A 15,605-nucleotide genomic window follows, 5' to 3' on the forward strand; every position below is an offset into this window, starting at 1 on the left:
AATGAGAATCTTTTCGCAGAGATTATATTTAGCCCCCGGCAGCCTGCTTTGATTAGCGCCTCCTGTGCACGAGGCGGTCAGTGTTCTTTGGGAAAAAATAATTGCATGTCTCCAGGAAACACAGCCAATTGTCACAACACCAACAAACAGCAAAGCATCAGTCACTCTGCGTGTTTGGGCTGAGTGCAGTTTCTCCACCTATAAATGTATCTGAACGAAAGCGCAAATATACACATACTCAAACTACAGTAGATACTGCCTCTGTGTTCTTGGGCAAGACTCTTCACAGCGTCAAAGGTCGACCGTGAGAACAGATTAAACAATGTTCATAGAGACTTGGTAATGTCCCAGCATCACATGTGCTTGGACAAATGTCCCGCACTCCCCTGTCCTTCTCGACCAGGAAAAACTACAAAACCTCTTTAGGAGAAAGTAGAAACCTAGAGGAGTTCCACAGTGAAGGAGAGATCCGACTCCCTCAGACGGACAGGCCGAAGTGAGATGGACAGTGGAGCTGGAGCCACACAAGAGGAGAACCAGTTCTTCAGGAGGAGAACCAGTTCTTCAGGAGGAGAAACAGTAAGTAAGCTATTTTTTGAGCTTTTTAAATTCAAGAAAAATAAGCTAATGGAACAAATAGGTCATATGTGTTTTAGGAAAATGTATGTGTTTTGTGCATATGTTTTAGCTGCTAAAGGTAAAACTAGCAACATGTGCCAATGAGTGCTCCCATTGGCGTAAAACAGCGGCCATGTTTGATGGCCAGGGCTCGGTAGGCGTGCCCTCTTTGATCCTGGGCCTGGGTCTTATTAAGAGAGATCCACATACACCATGTGCACCTGTGTGTGGCAGGAGCTTGTACTGCCTGGTGTGGTGGATCCTCAGAGGAGACACACTATTACTACTAGTTTAGAAACTTTCATCACTGTAACTCACCAGTTTACTTAGATTATATTTTCAGATGCACTGATTCGTGAACTGGTCGAACGCTGTATCTGACCCTATATTTCTAGTAAAAGGCGATGTGTTTTTCACCTCTGGTATGGGTGGATCCCTCATCATCATACAGGGAGGAGGACCTGGACACACCCTTCAAAGGACATGAGAACAGCGACCTCTAATGATAATGTAGGTTCACAAGTGCTGCTCAGAGTGTATAGCACATATGCCATGGCTCCATGTGCAGCCGCTGCAGTGTTGTGAGTTCGGATCCAGCTCTGAAAATGTGTTGAATGTACTCCCCTCTCTCATCCCCATGTCACACTGTGAAGCATACGGCCAAAACACCCTCAAGAAAAGAGAAGTGCACACAAAAGATGCCCCGCTGGAGCTTAAAAGTGGAATTTGATTACATTTGGTTTTGTGTTGATTTTGCTGGAGGAGGATCTGTCGCCCACTCGCCAAATGGAGATGTTATTGCTTTGTCAGGAATGTTCCAAAACATGGCATTAAACCGCCTCGCTCAGCTTGTTTAGATTACAGGAGTTTTTATTGCTCCAAAAATATCTTGAAAAACATAGATCTGCTGATTTGGCCTAGTGACAAAGCACCCTTTCTCCATAAAAGTTACGTAGCGCACTCAAAAGGAAGACAGTTATGAAAGAGCTGAGAAATGTGGACAAATCGTAGTTTTGAAAATGAGAATAACTCAAACAGCTTCACTTGAATATGTCGCTGCAGAATGTATCCGTCCTGTACCTGGTCTGTATAAATCTCTTGTATTCCGCAGTCAGAATGTTGAGCATGCTCAGTAGCTCTTCCCTGGAGACGTGGTGCAGGTGCAAACAGTTGCTTCTCTCTGCAGATAAATCACTGTATACAGACTTTCCTCTCCCATATATAACCGTTGTTTCTCTGCACTACAGAGGGAGTTGTAAACAGCTGCCCTTTCAAACCGTAATTACTCAGAAGAGTGTGTTTCATGAGATAAAACTAATATGATTTAAGGTACTTATTATTTTAACTACAGATAGCACTATAAGCTTTATACGCACTTATATGCCCTTATATGGAGATGATAAACTTACATCACCAAATGTCAGCTTGAGTTACAATACATTGAAGTATTCAGTAGTTCTATATTAGTAATTTTGACAATAAATTAAAATATAGTTATTGTCCTAGTCTTTTGACCACAACAGTTTTAAATGTTATTTCTAATTAATAATTAATCTAATTTCAAGAGTTTAGTCAGTGTAATTGTACTTTCATCCAGGAAATGTTGAAAAAGGTAGAAAAGGTTTCAAATGTTTCATCTGAAAACTGTTTTAGAAATCAAGATGTTTCCAATTCCATCCGAAAGTCCTTTTCAATCTAATGACAACTGTTTCAGCAGCAGTATTTATACTCTCCTGAGCTCTGATTGGCCCTGCCCAAAGGGAGGAGTTATAACTGAAACCTGCCCCATGTTTGAGTCTTACAGTTTGAGTTGTTAAGGAAAAGTGTCACATTAGCATTTGACCAGTTTGAATTCTACCAATGTGTAATGAGGCTGTTATAGACAGATGGGAGGTCGTGTCATCAGTCCTATTTAAAGACTTTGTGAACAATATTTTCTGTCTTCACTCCTCTTTCAAACCATTGCTTGTCTCAGATTAAACATGTTTCCTCACTCTCTTCATTTGTGGCTTTTATATGAAGCTGCACAGTGGATTGTAAGCCAGAGTTTGAGTGTCTTTTGTGTCGCTACAGTCTTTGTGTAACGTGTTTAGTCTCGATAACGTCATTCTCTTACAGTGTCCAGATTGTAACCTTCTAGTTTTAATCACCGTAATGTCATGTTAATTTAGTGCGACTACATATATATATTTATATTAGTTTATGTCAACCAGGAAATATAATTTGTATTAAAACTATGATAAATTGTGTGGTCATAAGTCTAGATTGAGGCTCTACAATTGAAAAGTGTCAGTTGGAGCTTGTTTCCACTCGTTCCTTTTTATTCATTTGTTCCGTTTTATCACATGACAAAAATAACAGGTTAGTTACAGTTTTAGTCATTACGATAACTTTTATTTTGAGTTAACACATAAAATGGAGTAAACTGGGAGACATACTCTGCTAAATCAAATGTTTTGTCATGTGCCACGCAAAGTATTTCAGCGCGAGGCGTTTTCCATTTCAAAAAACAATATGAGACTTGACATTTATGATTACAACACGTTCAGTAATTGCAGATGGGATCTTCTTTCTATAGTCGGCTTTAATTCCACTGGATCATTTGTCTTATAATAAGCTCTAGAATGAAAATGAAAAACAAAACAATCATTTGAGAACATCTGAAAGCTCTTGTCTGAGGATCACAATCAGTCTGATGACGGGCCCTTCGAGAAAGCACAATTAGCCGTTTGTCATCAGAGCGGCAGTAAATATCTACCCTTCTGCTCTTATTGTTGTGAGAAGAAAATATCTGAGGGAATGTGTTGTTTATCGGTGTCAAATAGATGATGAATAAATGATTTAAGGTGTTTTTTGCAAAGTTGTACTGCTTATAACTTCATTGACTGTAAAATAAAACTGAATTATGGCTTAAATGTGTTTTATTTGCGAAGTAGAACCATCGGTGTGTAATATAAAACAAAATCCCTCTCAGTTTGTCACCGTGATGTCGGAGTCCAACTCTGGCATGAGATTCAGAGTGGAAATTCCACCCCGAGTTGGTGTTTAAGCTGTTTTTTCTGAGTCGGAGGTGAGATCTTTTGAGTTTACGAATCAGATAATGCAGAAAGAGGCATCAGGCTGCACAGGGTTTGTTCTGGGATCTATAACGCGCACACTCTCAATATTAAAGGACAAATATAATGCATTGTTTGTGCTGTTATTGGCCTTTAAACGTGCTCTTGAGTGCCTTTACTTTGGCATCTCATGTTTTAGAGCTAAAAAGACCAACACAGACCAACAAACTTTGTGTCACTCTGTTTCCACTTCCGTTTTGTATGTTAGAAAATGGCTTTTGGCTCCATCTACTGGCAGCAGAGGGAATTAGATAGAAGAAAGAAAATTGCAAGCGGCAAGTTTATTTGTAGAGCACATTTCATACACAAGGCAATTCAAAGTGCTTCACAGGGGGAAAAAATGCATTCAAATCAAAAAGAGATTACAGAAACATAAATACAATAAAATGAACTAATTAAAAACAATTCAAGTCATAAGAGAGAAGAGTGCAAAGAAAAATCCTTTCAGTCATATGCACAGCTAATGCAGCCAGGCAGTTAGAATGATGGTGAAAGATCATATCAAAAGGAAATAGGAAGTAAGACGACAGTGTATCGATCCCACTTGTCCCAGTGTCTGATCAGTGTCCATGGTATAAAGCATTTTCAATGATTAACTGACAACAACAGATGAGTAAAATACTATTTTCTAGCCTTAAAGTTGTATTTGAGCTTCACAAAATGTATAATTTGTGGTAAAGTCTGTAATTCATCTGTGGGCTCAACATTTATGGAGCATTTGTCCAGTAAAACCTAAAACTCTTCATACAAATGCTATTTCCTAATAAATAATAGGAAATCCAATGTTGCGTTGCATCAATGGAATTTCCCCATGTGGGACAATAAAGGATTATCTTATCTTATCTTATCTTAACTGTGTTTAAACTCTGATATCACTTACATGTGTCGAGTGCTTTTACTTCGACTAATCCACCTTGAGTCTTCATATTTTGTCATATTCTGGGGTTCCTCTTCAGTCACCTCTTATGTTGGTCATAAGTCCAGAGACATTTAGTCCAAATCCAGTTCCACTTAATTTATAGCCCACATTTTCAAAACAAACCATTGAATCTTCTTCAGTGCTGCTCAATTCTCCAGTGAGACCAAAATGACATGAAACCGTCTGGAGGTCACTTTGACCTGGACTTGACTCGCGTCTGAGAACAGAAAAAATATTGCTAATTTTATTCAACGAGACCATTTCATCACAAGACAAACAACTCAATTAGAAATAATGGAGCAGTAAAATAACAAAAACAAACTGGACTTGTTCTGCTCCAAAGTCCTGTCCCTGATACTGAGCAGCTTCTCTCCTCAAAACAACTAGATGTGTGGGGTTTTATTAATTCATAGGCAAAATGAAAAACATATATAATTTTAATCATTTAAAAACAGAGAAATAATTGAGAATTATGTTCAAAATTCTAAAATGCAGTGCTTCTTTTCTCTCACTATAAAATATAAAATACTCCAACCAAGTGGAAGTTGGCAAAGCATGAAATTTGATTTGATATATCAAATATGTTTCTACAGAAATCGATATAATATATTCATAATCTACTCAATACACCTCCATCTCACATATAAGGTTTTTAATGTTATTTTATTTTTATTTTCCTTCTCTTTTCTTTTTGTTGAGTTTGTTTAATTAAATGTAAATTGTGAATGGTTTACTTTTGTATGTGTTTAAAGTTAATACATTCTCTAAATTCAAGATAAAAGAACACAATTACATTTAGAATACTGCCCTCAGTTTAGGCCACATAGTTTCAAAGGTCAAATTGTTCACACGACGAGTCATAAGATAGTTTAAATGAATGTGCAGAACTCATTCAAATGATGTACGATAAATGAATCTTGTAGACAAAGTTTATAATCACATGATAGTTTTCTTAAACCATAGTCTTTTTAGTGTTTTAGCTTTTGTCTTTGGAGGGATGTCATAAACCTCCAGGTGGGGTTGTACCATAGTAACCTTATTTCCTGCATTCCTGTCACCATGGCAGCATTCAAAGGTCATCTGCAGGTCACTACAGTAGATTATAAAAAATAAAAAAAATCCCCAGCACTGATCAAAAAGTGACACAAAATGACACAAAACAGCATGACAGTCATTGACAATAATCACAAAAATGAACAATTAAAGTGTTATTTACAGCTTATTTAGCAAACAAACAGCTGCTGGGATAAAGCTGTGGGATAGCGCTGTTTTGAAAGTGCTTTGCTTTGCATCTTGGGACAACATTTCACATCAACTGATAAAAAAAAGTACTATCAAATAAGGTCATAACGAGAAAACATGAACAAGAAAGTACATGAACTTTATTGAACCTCATTTCTCAAACACAACCTAAAAGTCCAAGTTCGCCCTTACAGTGAATGTGCACCCTCCACGTTTTTAAAGATTTGTTTTGCCTGTAGGCTTTATCAGGACAGTGTGAAATGGGCATGAGAGAGAGGGGAGGACATACAGCAAACTGTCGCAATACGTGTGCTTTGCCAAAACCACTCGACCCACCGGCCAGCACCGCTCTCTCAATTTTCATGTAGACTGTTGTACGTGCACGGACCCTTGTCTCCATGGTAACGGCAGAGTGGTGAACTGCAGAAGGGTCAGAGCGTGCAGACAGTTTATATCCATGGCGTCCTTCAGACCTACGTGTCCTCGGCGCTCGCTCACTCGCTCCACTCACACAAACTATAGCATAGACTCTGGAACCATTCAGCCGTTCATCTCTTTTAATACATCATTTCATGCAATAGAATGAGTTATTTTGAAGAGTTATCCAAGTATCGAACTGAATGGTCATTTAGGGCGCATTCAGACTTGTCCTGGTTAAGTCCTGATGCAGACTTGGTTTGGTCTAATTCAAATATTATAATAAATGTATACTCCAAACACTTTATACATTGCAGTATTGTGACCCACAATATCTTATTCAAAACGGCAACTAAAATACCAGAAACAATGACTATGACATTGTTTCTGTCTTTATTACCAGCTTCTGGGATCAGACAAAAGTGGATATGAAGTTATAGGTTAGTTCAGTTCCAGTCTCAGTTTAGTCCAAATCTGAGGTTCAAAACTTCCATCGTTGTCGTGTACTATTGTGTCAGACACAAGTGAGACATTTCATATTTATTCATCTTTTTAACGTAGCCAAAATGAGGAAAGTTGAGCTAAATTAGAAGTGTTTAGCTCCCAAGCTCCTGTGTTATGGAATCAGCTTCTGTCCATGATAAAGAGGCCGACACAGTCTCTTCATTTAGGACCAGGATTAAAACGTTTCTCTTTGAAATCACTTATGCTCAGGCCAGTTAGGAACAGAAATATAAACCTACAGTTTCAGCTATATTCTTTTTTGCATTTAAAGAAACAAAACAAACTGTTGTCCTGAACCCGACACGAGCTGGATTATTAGTTTTTGGCCCTTATGTTTGGATTTACACTATGTTAAAATAAAGGTGCGCTAACTGCAGCGCATTCTCCTCACAAATGAAGATACACGTTGAGAGTTGAAGTTGAGTGAAGAGAATTTTGTCAATGGAATATGGGCCAATCAGTGTGCTCGTCCTGGCGACTGAAGACAGCCCCTCCTCCTTCACACTTCCTCTTCCTCTGAGGGCTTTTATTGACACTAAACACACCTAAACTGACTGCTAATGCAATTTCAGGCACTACAAAAATGATTTGATTTGATAATGATCCCATTTTAGGTTGACTATTTTATATCTATTTTTGTCCCATTTCCTCTTTCTTCTCATCCTTTCATCTCTCTCTCTCCAGTGTTTCCTCTGTGGAGCCCCATTTGTGTCCCGTGGCAACAACTGGTGCAAACCTGATGGTGCTTCCTCAACTGGTTCATCTGTACTCAGCCCCATGTGTTTTGAAGTGAAGTTGCGTGTTTGATATTTGCCTCCAGCGGGTGAATATCCCTCTTGCAAGACATATAACGTTAGAAGTACATTTCAGGGTTAGAAAGTAACTCATTACAAGTACTCATGTTGTGTACCGTAGATTTTTTTAAAATTGTAATGAAACTTCAGTTGTACTCGCAGTAGCAACCGTCCCACCCGAAATAAAAACATGCACATACAAGAGTGTTACATTTTATTTGGCTTTTGAGTTTTTGTCCACAGGTTAAAACCCTTTGCAAAAGTCCAGAGAAATAAAAACATTTTCACATACTGAATACAGAAATCATCATCAATTTGACACAAGAAAATACAACAATAAAAACTGAATAAGGCCCAGCCCTTTTGCAAGAGTTGTTATTCATTTTTTTTCTAAAGCCCTTTTAAAAAAAATGTTAACTCGCATCAGCATGGCCAGTTCGGAAAGCAATTTAAAAATATATATTTTTAAATTTTTTTGGACAACAGAGGAATGAATGTGAAGTACAATGAAAGCAAAAGGACATAAGTTCAAAAGCATATTTTTTGTATGGAAATGTTTTTCCAGTGAAAATGTTAACATCCTCCTAAAGTAGATTCCGTCCATATCCTTCTCAAAATGTGAAATCCAGTGTTTCAAAAGACATAAATATTTCCATTATTATTATTTACAAGCTGAGAAAGTGTTGTTGTTTTTAAACTGGCAAGTCACAAGGAATGACATCATCACAGTACTTGGCCATTGCATCTGAGAATTCTGCTGCAGAATTGGTCCATCATTTTTTACTCCTCATCTCTGAGAACCTGAAAGAAGCCACCAAGGGTATTTCATCTGCCTTTTAAAGGGTATAATATAATGCAGAAGGGAATGGAAAGTACACTGGTAAATGCCAAATTAAATAGCGAAAGAGCAACTAAAAATCTGAATATGAAGTACACGATTTGATTAGATTTTGGACTGTACAAATAACGGACATTATTACCTAGTTATTTTGGCTTCGGTCAGGGTCTTTTCAATGTCTAGGTATAAGAAGATACATAATTAAGCATTTGTTTAAAAATGTACTGTAAAAGTAAGTATTTCACACAGATTTTGAGAAATGCTAAAGCGTCAAATGTAGTGATTTTGTTAAAGAATTATCAACAGAAGCAATTTAAATACATTTCCTATTTTTTGAATCTTTGGCACTATTTCTGCTCAAAGCAGAGACTTAAATTCCAATCCTTTTACGCAGAACGTCACCATGAACGCAACAGTAAAAAAGCTCTTTCTACTTTTCAGGCCAGTTCAAAAATATAGTAGAAAGTATAGACACTAGTGAAGTAACAAGTATCCACTGTAACTTAAATACAGTGCTTTTACTTGTGTACTTTCCACCACTGCAAGCTGTCACAATATTTCATTTTAGTCAACATTATTTTTCAACCACTCAATATTCTGGAACTTATTTTGCGCAACATGCTTGGACAAAAACGCACTATTTACTTCTTTGTGAAGCATTGTGGGAGGAGACATGTGACTGTGAGAACGACCTCTATTCGTGGAGGATCCCGGGGTAATTGAGTGTCAATAGCCGAGTGCACAACCATAATGACCGCAGCACGGGGCAGGTGAGCATGCCTGCCGATTTAATAACCACACACAAAAGGAAAATCAATTTTGAGTTTCTAAACACATTATTTGGGTGGTCGCAGCAGTGGCCAAAGAAACAGGTCATCTGCTCTTTGAAAGCACCAGCCGTCATGAGACATTTTACACTAAATCAACACTTTTAACCGTGGTATAATGCGGTTTTCTCATCATAAACATACCTGGAGCGTTCATTAATAGCCTTTAGTTTGGAATCTACTAAATACTCATTTGAACAGGTTACATCATTGCGCATAAAGGCAGCTGATTTTTATGTGATTTACTTTAGGGCTCCGGAAATTGTACATTTTCAGAATTATTTTATTTATTTATTTATTTAATATGGACATAGCATTGGACAAACCAGATGCAATGTTTTAAGTGTTATAGCAAAATAAGCTCATTTTCGACACCTGTCTATAGGAGGCTTTTAGAATTAAAACAATACAAAATGTACAGACTATATACAATACATTTAATTTGCCAGAGGTGCTCATTTAGAATGGTATTGCTCAAAAACAGACCTAATAAGTAGTAAAACAACCACGTCATTTCAACAATCGCTATCTTATGTTTGTTCAATAAAAAGAGCCTTTACCTGTTGGACTCATGTTGACAATAGCCGTGCTGCTAATTTTAATTTCCAAATTTCAAAAGGCTGTAATCCTAACAGTTGCCAGCAGAGGGTGTCAGACATCTTAAACCAGCTTTTAAAGAGAAAGTGACTCACCAATTCCAAAGTATTTTCTATGACTCACCATAACTGCACAGATTGTGACCTTGAAAGCACAGATGGGGCGGGATTAGAGACCACATCTGTACTTTGGAGGGTCCTTGCATTAGCGCAGTTCCACACTTCATTTTCTGTCAAAGGTGCGGCGCGGCGGTTCGGTTTCGGGCCGTTAGCGTCGGACAAAGACAGTCCAGGTGGTCGGGTTTGATACGAGACACGCAGGAGCCCAGGGCTAGACCGGAGACAGCTGATGAGCGTGATGTAATGTCTGCTTAACGGGACAGAAGTGCACGGAGGAGAAAGGCCGGGGCAATCAAAAGAGGATGGGGAGTTATTTTAGGATCGTCATGGATGAATTGGATTTTCAAATGGGCTAAATTCATCGTTCATGGGCACTTTTTGGGGAAGCCATGCTAAATATGTGTTGGAGCATATTGTTGTTAGCTACGTGAAGCTAACATATACACAAATGTACTATGTAGTGATACCCAACTGAACTATGTTGTTATTTCTAGTAATTCATGGGTCCTAATTTCCTCATCATTATGAAACCCATGGATAGGCAACTTAACACAGAACTTTATACATGCGTTCGCACATCCGGGAACTTGTGCAGTGGCAACCGAGTCCGCCATTTTGAAAGGGGCACAACAGCACGTCTACAACAAACGAAATCCAGGAAATACGTGGCCAAAAAGCCAAAAACCTGCTTAATCTGTCAGGACATCGCTCTATTGACTGACCAAGAAATGAGGGCTTTGTCGTGTGCCTTAGTTTTGCCGTTATCGTCTAAAGAATCAAAGTATTCGTAGCTCATTATGCCGTAGAAAAGGATGCAGTCGTGTTGTTTTTTATATATATCGCGTTCCCCTTTTAAAATGGCCGCTATGGCATATGGCTGTATGACCTCACCGCGAACGCATGTATTAGCTACGTGAAGCTAACATATATACAAGTGTACTATGTAGTGATAGCCAACTGAACTATGTTGTTATTTCCTAGTAATTCATGGGTCCTAATTTCCTCATCATTCTGAAACCCATGGATACGCTACTTAACACAGAACTTAATATAGAATTTTCTTCAACTACCGTAACTTTGGAGCAGATAACAGTGCGTTCAGCTGCATATTGGATCCATCAAATGAGCTTCCATGGCTTACGCCGCTAGCATATAGCCTAGCGCTTTTCTTTTCCGTTTTCAAATTTGCCACATTATTAATAAGAGGAAAATGTTGCCAAAACTCTGCCAAATCAAATTACCAGCGACGTCTTTTTAATTTAGCCTGTGTAAATTTTGTAATCATCCCCAAACGTCAATAAAAACACAGCTTCACAGACATGAATTAAAAGCACACTCAGAAATGCCATGCTAGCGCTGAAGTGGTCCCAGTTTCAAAGAAAAAACACTCAGCGCACTATTTAATCATGTGGTATGTGACTACTTAGTTATTTCCTTAATCAAATTCTTATTCCCTTAATAAAAGTCACAGCTGGCAGACAAACGGGCACTGTTAATCCCACCTGACTCAATGTGAACAGAGTTAGCGAGCAACGCGCTAGGACAAGGATGTAGAAAATACAAAATAGCACCTTTGCACTGGATAAATTAAAAAAACTGGATAAAAAGTGAAACCTGTAATTGTACTTTGCATATTCAGTGCGAGTCATATTTAAAAAAAGGAAACGGGGTCATAACCTTTAGATGCTGTGCTAGAGTGTTGTTTCATTAGCTTATTCACTGCAAGTTTTGACCTTTAGCCATGTGTGAAGAAGACCTATTGTTAGTGAAAGAACATCAAATTGTAAATGCAAACACTTTATTTATTCAATTAGTTGTCTATTTATCTTCTAAAGCGACATTGTAATGCTGCTTATTATTGGGAAAGCATGAAATGTGCAGGTAAATGATGATGATAGGCCTGATCAACTGAAAATAACGTTTTAGAAAACAACTGAAAGGCACACTGTCATGAGTTTGACACATACCAGCAGCATGGGAGTGAAGCAGTGTAAATTAGGCTAAAACAATAGCTGTGTTGTATGTTGTGACAGCAATTTGAGCATAGAAATGATAAAATGTTGCTGTGGTACCCGAGTTTCCAGCTCTCAAAAACCTTTAAACTCTAAATAATACTCAAGTTAAGTCCCGGCTTTGATTGAACATGTAATAATTTCACCATTTATATATTTTTGACTCTCTAGAAATATAGTAAAACACTAAAAAATAATTGAAATCCCTCGATCTCAAGACGACGCGAATAGACACGTGAACGCCTCGTCACTTGAGGTACTGTTGGGTTCATGGTGCAGTTGTCAAAAGTGGGGCTGGTAAAATGCTGAGCGCGCCAAATGTTATATTAAATGTCCTATTTTTACCTGGTGCGAGGGGAGATGTGAAGCCAGGAGAAGTGCAAAGAATCTGCCAGGAAGTAAAGCTAACTGTCACGTCTTAGCTCCAAAGGCTACTCTGTCTTTTACTGAGGTTTTGAAGGCAATCAACCATAACCTCCACAGACTTATTTTTGAGGAGAAAATAAATAAATAAATGGTATAAAAATCAAAAAAGCACACATTACTTCATGAAGGATTAATGAAAAAAGCGAAGGTAAATACAACTCTGGCATGTTTTTGACGAGGGAACAAAAAAGTAGTCCCAAGGTGATTTCCGATGGTTTTAAACTTGAAATTTTTGAAGGTTCACAATTAAAAACATACCCGCAATTCTCATCCTAAAACTATATCTTGAACATTTTTTAAACAACGCACTTCCGACAGTTGTTTTACTTTAGTATCCGTCTTCCCGAACAGAAAGTTGGCTTGCGTCTGTGCTGCGTCAGGCGTTAAAAGTTCACTTCGCCAAAAAAGTGTAGTTACAAAAGAAGACGCCGCTTCAGCAGGTCCGACCTCACCTCAAGAGAAAGAGTCTCTAAAGTTTAGATCCAGCTCAACAGACAATGTACCGGCACCGAGTTGGCAAACGCTAACACAGTCTCCCTTGGTTTTGGAGCTGCAAAGCTGGAGAAATGAGTTAAAAGTGCATTGTGTACATGTTCTAGTGGGGGTTATGCGCTAAACAATCACGCTTCTATTCTTCTTAAACCCAAAACCTACTGTCCAGGGGTTAAGGCAGGTCAAAGAACCTAATTGATGTGGGCGGCGGCTAAAAGACGTTCAGCAGCATTAAGGAAATTAGCATTAGCAGTAAATGTTTGTGGCTATAACAGTAAAAAAAAACTTTACGATGAGCATTTGATTTTTAGACATGAGGAACTGCATTGATCACAATTTATTCGCTCGCAAACAAACACATTGAAGCTTTGGCACTGCAACTACTAGATCTCAAAAACACATCTGGAGAAGTCTGTGTGTAGTAGTAGTAGGAAGTAGGAAAAGTAATAAGAAAACATTAGACATTCTGATTTAGATCGGCAGCGATGACGAACCACGATCCCTCCACTGACGACTAGCACGTTCGGTCCGCTGCGTTAAAGCTACATTTATAGGATGATTTCTGAGGACCAAACACTTCTGCACGGATCATATCACACGTGTCAAATATAAGTCATTCTGGCTAGCGTGTCTAGCGTGGTAATTCACGTCAGGGACCGGGAGGTCGGCTTGAACGAGTGACGACGAACTGGTGCAAAAAAGACGAACGTACAAAATGATCTTATTCCTGTACGTCTTTAACAAAACTGTATTCTTTTAAAGCTTGGAGTAGACAAAATTATAACAAACATAACGTTGAGCGCTTGAGGATGTCGACGTTGGCTGTGGTTCGACATTTTGTAAGCGAATCCGTTTTCCCAAAGCACCAGTTCGTCTTCGCGCTTCAAGCCTACCTCCCGGTCCCTGAGGTGCACTACCACACAAGGCACCCAAGCTAAAATGATCGATATCTGACAAGGGTGACATGATCCACGCGGATGTGATTGGTTCAGAGACATCATCCAATAAATGTAGCTTTAACGCAGCGGACAGAAGCGAAACGACACGTGCTAGTCGTCGGTGGCGGGATCGTAGTTCGTCATCGCTGCCGATCTAAAACGAGTGAGTGGTAAACGTTCGAACTCATGTCTAAAGTATTTCTGTCCGTTTCTCATCTGGTGCAGTTGAGTTACATGCAGCGGGAATACAGCTACACACAGACTTGTCCAGATGTGTTTTTGAGATCTCCGAGATCCGAATCACCTCAATCGTAGACCCAGGGTTACGGTAATTTTGAAAAATCGGTTTAAATTGGACTAGACCAGTTACAGAGTAGCTAGTTAATTTACTGTTTCTTCTCAGTGCTCAAATTGCCTTCCTACACTAATCGCAGCTTCTATTTTAGCCACGTGATTGTTCTCCAAAGTGGTCAGAATAAGTCGATTTTTTCTTGCGTTTCCACATCAGGCTTTATTATCCTAATCACGTTTAGATATGAAGCAGCTTCTTTCAGCTCTCAACAAGAAGATACATGGGATTTGTCCCTTTGTATTCATCACAACTCTCTATTAAACTCAACAGCTACGGGCAACAGAAATACTTCATGGATGTCTAGGGCAAGGTATGTGGGAAAACAATCTAACCCAATTATATGCAGGCACCGCCAGAAAATTTGGAGAACGTGGAATTAATTAAGCAAACGTCTGAATGATTTGGACTCGCGCTTATCGTGGGTCTAATTACCACTATCAGGTTGGCAGGATTATGAGGCTAATCACAAGCTTTACCCTCCGCCGATGACATTTCCACCCAAAATCCCAATTGTTTCTCAACACAGTGTCGGCTGCGGGGACAATCTGCATTTGAACCTTCATAATGGGGGGGAAAAGGGGTCTTGAATTGGTTGTATACTCGATTTAACTCATTATCTGAGGAAACAAAAGCTAAACTTGGCTTCATGGCACATTTGGAGTTCATTTAAAAAGGCCTATAAAACATTATTCAGGCTTTTTCAACTGGGAATATGGCTCAAACTAATGTGTATGAACGCAGCAAGAAGACTAGCTGAAGATGGCCAGATGTGGTGCACTGTAAACACCAACAATGGAAGCGACAGATGGATACATGTGATGTTCTTTTGGCTGCAGTAACAAGGAGATTGATGACGGGAACCAACTGTCAAGGACTGGACTGAAATAAATTAAAATGACGACAAATTTACTTTTTTTGGACTTTTCTTTTAGATTTAGCCCTGTTTGTTGTGTTTGTGTTGTTGTTGTTGTTGTTGTTGCTGCTGTTTGTTTAGGAGGAAACCCACCCAAGCACGAGGAGAAAATGCAAACCCCGCACAGAAAGACCTCGAAATAAACTTTAAAAATCAAAGGTTTTTTTTAGAAAATGTTGAGATTTGAGAATATGTTGGATCACTCAAACACGCATTAAATAAGAACGCACATCTTCAACATATTATACATAGTTAAAAGCAGTAAGACCAAGCTCTTCCTCACTCTGTCCATCTGTTTTGTCATGAAAGCAGATTGTGTACGGTGTTCTTTCTGTTGATATTCATCTGGACGTGTTCAGGAACTGTTTGGTGTGGCTGCCACTTTCCCACAGCTGCTACAAAGTCATTAGGAAAAGTCCATTGTTTCCTTTATGGGTTTTTTAGCACTCGGCATTCAAGGCTGGATTTCATTGTGTCGTGT

This window comes from Eucyclogobius newberryi, unplaced genomic scaffold (genome assembly GCF_026437365.1).
Source record: "Eucyclogobius newberryi isolate DKJ021-1_F unplaced genomic scaffold, fEucNew1.0.hap1 SCAF_22, whole genome shotgun sequence".
Classification (NCBI taxonomy): Eukaryota; Metazoa; Chordata; class Actinopteri; order Gobiiformes; family Gobiidae; genus Eucyclogobius; species Eucyclogobius newberryi.